Source organism: Dasypus novemcinctus, chromosome X (assembly GCF_030445035.2).
Source record: "Dasypus novemcinctus isolate mDasNov1 chromosome X, mDasNov1.1.hap2, whole genome shotgun sequence".
In the NCBI taxonomy this organism is placed as follows: Eukaryota; Metazoa; Chordata; class Mammalia; order Cingulata; family Dasypodidae; genus Dasypus; species Dasypus novemcinctus.
Genome location: NC_080704.1, coordinates 2013229 through 2021058, shown reverse-complemented (window position 1 = coordinate 2021058; position 7830 = coordinate 2013229). Strand labels below are relative to the sequence as shown.

Below are 7830 nucleotides of genomic sequence, written 5' to 3'. Positions count from 1 at the left end.
CCGCACAAGAGGTGTCTGCCGGAAGAGGTGAGCTGGGCGAGCAGTAAATAAGGCTGCTTGGGACAGCGGGAAGGCGTGGGGGGATGGGAAGGGAGGACGGGGTGTGAATTAGGGTTAGTGCGTGCCCTCCGTGAGCTGTGGGGCTGTTTGAGCAGGAAGTCCTTGAGATCCAGCTCGTTCATGAGCAAGCAGGATGTTGGTTGAGGCTGTGGCCATCTGGTGAAGATCCGCAGAGCTTGCTGGCGTCCGCTTGAGATCTTCACTCCAGTTCTTCCTCCCAGCCCTCGGCAGGGGTCTTTTTTTTTTTTTTTTTTTTAAAGGATTAAAAGCGGAGGATGGTTTATTCAAGTATTCAAGCAGGTAAGTAAAAGAAACAAAGTCATATACAATGTTGGAACAACTTCTGGAGGGATGTTAAGTGCCTGCGTTCTCCATGACTAGCTATTTGGTGAACTGTCAGGACTGACATGAAAACACTTCAGGCTGGAGAGAGCTGCCCATTTTCCTAAGAGAAAACCCACGTCACTAACAAGCATTTAGATCACCAACTCTGTTTTGGCCCTATATGAATTCTTGAGAGGGTCTCTCAATTTATGATATTTGTTCTAATACTGCCCAAATAAACCTAGCCTTTAAGAAACCTAGAGGTCATAGGCATCAATGCACATTCTGCAAGCACATTTAAAAATGTAACCAAAAGCAAACAATCAGCAACTCAAAATATTATTGACAGAATCTGTAGTTGTAGATGAAGAAGTTAAAAAAAATATATATGTAAAGGTTCACATGAATACAAGTTTTTACCATTTAAAAGTCCACTAGAGAGTACATCTGAATTCTGGAAAGGGTATTATATATATATATCAAGTAAAATATTTTAAACAAGTCCATTGTGCATCATTTAGTTTTAAATTGCAAAATCCAATACACAGTTGTTTTAATAAATTAGTGCAATATGAAATATTTTAGAGGATTAATGCATCCACATTAGGTCAAACTGAAGATTTCAAAATTTCTTCCATGAGCCATCTTTCACTTCTTCTTAAGTTATTTCTTGGTGAGCTGTTTTAGGAGGCACACTCCGATTTAAACAAAATGACCCCAGATATTAAACTGCCTGGATGAGATGTGGATTTTTACTCTCATCCCTTAGGAATTGTCTAGGAGTCTAGGAGAAAGGCAAACTCATTCCTAACATTCCCATCTGTGTGGAATTTCACACAACACTCTGGTGAGCTGAGGGAAGAGCCACTCACTTTGCTTCACTCTTAAGTTAAGAATAACTGTACTGATCATTCTAGTTTTTAAAGTATATTTATTTACCACGTTCAAACTGAGAGCCAAGTGGAATACTCTTGATTCTGTATCCACAAAGAAAAAGGGAACGGGCAACTTCTCCGATAAGGCAGATTTCCTACAAATATGTAGTTTTGGTATTGTTTTTCCTTTTTGAAATCACCGCTGTTCTTTGGTAGTCACCAGTGAAGAAACTATAGTTTCCTGGGGATGGCAAGAGAACCCATGCTGTAATCCCAAATGTATCATCTCACATTCTCACTGACTAGGCAATAGGACAAACCACTGTTCACATGGTCCCAGGGCTGTAGCAGAGTGCCGACAATCTTCTTTCAATACTAGATTTATATTTATGCACATTTTCAATATCTGCAGGGTCCTGTAGAATCTTAGTTAGGCCTTCCAAAAGAAGGGCTGCCTTATGATAGCGATATACAATATTTTCAGTCTGCTGAAACATTTCATCCAGGGCAGCAGACTGAACCATTTCTACGGCACAATTATAGATGAGTTTCTCTGCAGTTACATTGTTGATTTCATCAATAAATCTCTGTTTGTCAGAGAAGAAGCGATTCAACTTTTCTGTAAGTTTCTTGCACATGGAGATGCAGAATTTATATTGTTCATTCAGATTTTTGACAACTTGTTTCACCGCCGTGGATGGGCTCAGTTTCCCGGATTTGATCTGGGCCTTGGAGAGATGCAGAGAAGCTGCGAGCAGCTGTGCTGCTTTCATGTATAACACCAGCTGTTCTACCCGCCCCCAGTCTTTGCTCAGCTGGCTGATCTGGTCCACAACCGTGCTCTCCTGGATCTGGTACAATGAGAGAGCAGATGTGCACAGCTCTGGGTTCCCAGCCTGCACGGCTGTAAGGTCCAGCACACACTCCGTGAACATCAGCATTGCGTTCAGGTGGCGGAGGGTGTCTGTGTGTTCTCGCTCCATCAGGGTCTCCTCAGGCAGGTCAGGGGCTTCGAAGGTGATGAACCCCTCTAAGCTGGGGGGTGAAGCACCGTAAGGCATGTATCTCAGGCTGGGGGCTGCCTCTGCTCCCGGAGGGGACGAGCCCGAGCACAGCCCGGGCGGGGAGCCCACACACCCGCGGCCGCTGGCAGAGCAGAGGGAGCCTCCAGGGCTGCTGGATCCCACTGAAGTTGGTCTCGTTCGAAGGACCATATGGGTACAGGCGGGGGCCGTGGCACTGTGTGGAGGGGACCCTACCGTGAACAGGGCGGCCCGGGAACTTGTTCCAGCAGGAGGTGCCAGCACCGCACCACAGGCTCCTGCAGGAGCTACGTCCATTGGTCGTTCTGTATTTAAACTGTCTGTGCTACCCTGATGTAGCTGACCACCTAAGGATGCCTTTACTTGTGGATCTGATAATTTCCCAGTACTGACAGATCTGCCTAAGGTGGCCTTGCCGTGCTGCTCAGGTCGGGCAGGGGTCTTTATCAGCACCTCAAAGGGTCATTGGTCCATCAGCATGCTTCAGTGAACTTGTTTCTTCTTTATATTTCCCTGGATAAAATGGAAAGCTCAAGGAAATCAAGGTGGTCAGTAAAACCATTGATCCTTCCAATGGCATGCCACTGCTGACCCCCTGTCATTTGTTCTACATAACACCCGTCCCTAGACCCCTCCCCAGTTTCCCTGCTTTCCAGCTGAACCCTCTGCTGGCCCCTTCTTGCAGGCGCAGGTAATCTCTAGCAGTGACCCCCTGCTCCCTTTGGCTCCTAAAGGCCCCTCAGTGAAGTAGATTCTCTTCCCCATGTCTGCCTTACGAGCCTGCCCACCTCCATCCTCCCCCCTCCCCATGACCTTCCTCCAAGGCCATGGGGTCTCCCCCTTCTTTGAACCAAGCCTGTAGTCCAGGGAGATGAGGGGGCATCCCCCAGGGCAGGCGGAGTTGAGGCCGTGGGGACTCCAATCCCTTGGGACGCCGACCTGGGCAGAGGGGCTACCAACAGGACAGGCAGCGCCTGCACAACTTAAAAATGGAACCCACGGTGGTATATATGAGGATCTACATCGGAACTGGGGGAGAGCGTGGACTACAATGTGGACCACGTCCATGTGGTGCAGCGGTGCTCCGGAATGTATTCGCCGGGTGCAGTGAATGTGCCACGATGATGAAAGAGGTTGTTGATGTGGGAGGAGTGGGGGGGGTGGTATATGGGGACCTCATATTTTTTGAAAGTAACATTTAAAAGAAAATAAAGAAGGCAAAAAAGAATATGGTGACATATGGGGAAAATATAGCTACTGTGACTTACACACTATAGTTAACAGAAATATTTTAATTTTTGTAGCAAATGCACAGAAGGTACTCTATCAATGCTTTTTTAAAAAGGCAGAAAGAGAGTAGCAGCTATGTACAGCAGGGGAGGAATAGAGATTGAGAGGCGACTGTGAAAGGGTAAAAGGGGTTTTTATTTCTCCGGTTTTTGATTATTGTTATCATTATTAGTGGAGTAATTAAAGTGATAAATTAATAAAGATTGCAGCGATGAAGGCACAAATCTGTGATTATACTAAACACTGCTGACTGTAGTTAGATGGATTGCATCCTTTATGAATATATACCAATAAAATTGATCGTTTTAAAAGAAAAGAAAAAGAAAAACAGAATCCTAGCCCTGTTGAGTCAAATCACTTTTTAAAAATTTTATTAAATTTTTTATTGTGTTTAAAGATACATAGGTCAAAAAAGTTACATAAAAAATATAAGAGATTCCCATATACCCACACCCCACCCCTCTACTCCTCCCACATCCACAACCTCTTTCATCATCATGGCACAGCACATTCCTTGCATTTGGTGAATACATTTTGGAGCACTGCTGCAGCGCATGGATTAATAAGAGAGCGAACAAGCAAACACCAGGTCCCACAGGCTTAGGAGGGGCAGTGATGACTTGACCAGCCCAGTGTGCTAAATGGACTTTGAGAAATGCTCAGAGAGTGTGAAAACCCATCTTTGTTCTCAGCACGGAAATATCCTCACTAAGTTTGCTGACAGTGAAGGCAACACGCAGCTATTTCTTCTTTTTTCAATTTGCAAAAAGCTTAGCGATTGGTTTTTTGATACTTGGAAAAATACTCCAGATGATATTGCAGGGTCAGATGCCGGACATTTTATATCCTGCCAGAACCTACTGAATGTACCGGGGGAGAGTGTAAACTACAATGTAAACTCTAATCCATGTGGTACAGCAGTGCTCCAAAATGTATCCACCAAGTGCAATGAATGTGCCACACTGATGACGGAATTTGTTGATGTGGGAGGAGTGGGGTGGGATGTGGGGTATATGGGAGCCTCTTATGTTTTTTTTACTGTAACCTTTTTTGTGATGTATGTATCTTAAAAAAATATACAATTTACAAAAATGATGGGGGTGGGGGAGTGGGGTGTGGGTTATATGGGAACCTGTTATATATTTTTTTAATGTAACGTTCTATGTAATCTATTAACTTTAAGTAAAAAAAAAGTGCTATTAAAAAATAGAGGGGATTCCCATATACCTCACCCCCCCTCCCCCACTTCCCCACATTAACAACATCCTTCATGAGGAAGGTACACTTGTGACAACTGATGAACACATATTGAAGCACTGCCACCACCCGTGGATTAGAGTTTACGTTATGGTTTACACTGTCCCACACAATTTTGTAAGTTACAACAAAATACATAATATTCTGTATCCAGCATGGCAAGTCATTCAGGACAATTCCAATGTCCTGAAAATGCCCCCATATTACACCTCTTTTTCCCTCTCCCTGCCTTCAGAACCTCCAGTGGCCACTGCCTCCACATCAATGATAAAAGTTCTCCCATTGCTTGAATCATAAGTCTCTAGTAGAGAACCAGTTAAGTCCACTCTAGACGCTCATTCATTCCCCAGTCCTGAGGATTCTGGGATGGTGATGCCCACTCCTCCTCTAATTGCACAGCTATTCTTTTTCAACGTGCATTGAACAATGCAAATGTGTATCAGGGAGAAACCAGACACTCCTGCCATGTTCCCCCACTGTTGTATATAAATATCCCCACGTAGTTTGGTGTGTATCTTTATGGTTATTTTCATCTATTTTGAGAAGGAAAAAGAACAAGGACAAGCGGAGAGCAGTATGGTCTCTGAAGGCTGCTTCAGAAACAGGATTCTCTATTCTATTGTTACATAATATATGTTGTAATAGCTTACATAATATCATGTATATTTTATAATATATAATACATGTTATACATGGAATGTGAGATAGTGCAAGTGTGTAGGAAAGTTAGAATTGTCCCAGCTCACCTAGAGGTATACTTATAACTTGCTACATATTACATTTTCTGCAATTATGTATTATAATATGTGTATAACACTGTATATAATATGTGATGTTATATACTGTATATGCCATTGCATGTATTGTATAATCAAACACATAATAGAATCTAGAGTAACGCAATTTGACTGGAAGCAGGATTTTCCCAACTTGCATATAAATTTATACATCTTACTATAAAGTGTACTATGAGTCATAGTACTTGAAAATGCTGGGCGCAGAACTCCTAAAGGAGCAAACAGAGGCTCGTGGCATCCAGAGAGTGGGGTGTGGTCTAGGTAAACCATGTGCAGAGAGGGGTCCCTGCAAGCAGAGGGACAGCCCTGTAGCAGAGTCCCTGGGTCCACCCCAGGCCCCTCAGTCCCTGTCTCTTCTGACGACGCCTGCCCATCTCTTTACCTCCACACACATCAGAGGCACCAGAACCCAGGACAAGCCTCTGTCCCTTCTGTGCAAACGAGCTTGTCTAAATCAACACGTGAATTAAAACACGCAGAACGACCCTCGGCGGGGCCCAGACGACCTCAAAATAGAGCCCGCTCCAAGCTGCTCCCCCGTGGGCTGAGGTTATTTGGAGAAGTCTTTTCTTCCTCCACCCGGTCTGTTTAACAACCAGAGATTATTGCACCAACTCGACAGGGAGCTGACCCGGGCCAGGTGATTTCAGAGCTGCTACGGATAATGCGGTTTGGTGTTTATTTTTAGAGCTCTGCAGAAGATCCTGAGGGGCTCATTTAAATAATTAAAGGGGCACTAGTAATGTATCCATGGAGGAGTTACACTTGGAGTCAAACGTTGGGAAGCAAGAGCATGGAAAAGAACAGCAGATACCAAGGGGGAAGAGAGAAAGAGAGCTAGAGACAGAGAAACAGAGAGAGGGAGAAAGGAGAAAGGGAGAGAGAGGAAGAGAGGGAGGGAGATGGGGTGGGTGCATGCAGCTGTGCATGTGTTTGTGGGAGGATAGTGGAAAAGGCAAACCCTGAAGACTTCCCTACCAAATGTTTATATTCCTTTAAATCAATTAAATGATGCTGATGAAAGGGAAGCTAATGAGAAGAGACTATGTAGATTCTATTGGATACCATTCAGAATATTTCAGGGGCTTTTTTTTAAAAAGATTTATTTATTTATTTCTCTCCCCTTTCCCGCCCCCCCCCACCCAGGTGTCTGTTCTCTGTGTCTATTTGCTGCGTGTTCTTCTTTGTCCACTTCTGTTGTCAGCGGCACAGGAATCTGTGTCTCTTTTTATTGCATCACCTTGTTGTGTCAGCTCTCCGTGTGTGCGGTGCCATTCCTGGGCAGGCTGCACTTTCTTTCGTGCTGGGCGGCTCTCCTTATGGGGCGCACTCCTTGTGCATGGAGCTCCCCTACGCGAGGACACCCCTGCGTGGCAAAGCACTCCTTGCGCGCATCAGCACTGCGCATGGGCCAGCTCCACCTGGGTCAAGGAGGCCCGGGGTTTGAACCACGAACTTCCCATGTGGTAGACGGACGCCCCAACCACTGGGTCAAGTCTGCTTCCCTCAGGGGCATTTTTTTTGTCTGTCCCCCTGTTTAGGGTGAAGCATGCTCCTCCAGCTCAGCTAGATAAATCTTTTAGGGATGCGTGACACCTAATTATGTTTCTTAACTGCCGTGCTTTCGGGCAGGACTCTCTCGAATAGCTAACAGATTTTGCTCACCGTGCTTTGCGGGGTTATCATCGTCAATTACCTGCTCAGGAAAGCCATGAGAGCGAGGCAGGGGCCCAAGCCAACCTAAACACTTCCTGTGGGCCAGGCACACGGCTCATTTCCAGCTCATTCCGACAGTGCGCTGAGGTTGTGAGAAAACACCGCTGGAACCCTTTTCTGAAGGCAATCTCCTCGCCCTTCCTGACGTGAGGGAGAACTGGAATCACCCACTCCCGCAAGGAGACATAAGCTGAAATGAAAAGCACATTGCACACAGCCCAGGGGCCGAAAAATAAAGCCAGGGGGGCTCAGACATTGTGGTTCCCAAAGTGTGTGCCAAGGCACCCTGGGGGTGCCACGGGGAACTCCCTTTCCAGGGAGCACCGAAAGTCCCTGCCATTACCTGACGAGCGGAATGGTTAGGTATTTCTTTTGACTTAGAGAAGCCAAATGCAATGAAAGTGCCACAATGACGAAAGAAGTTGTTGATGTGGGAAGAGTGGGGGTGGGGGGTGGGGTATATGGGAA

General features: G+C 45.5%; 1 pseudogene; it reads right to left on the bottom strand.

Moving 5' to 3' along the window:
• Positions 1-412: 412 nt before the first annotated feature.
• LOC101423759 (serine/threonine-protein kinase ULK2 pseudogene) lies at positions 413-3096 on the bottom strand (annotated as a pseudogene).
• Positions 3097-7830: the final 4734 nt, after the last annotated feature.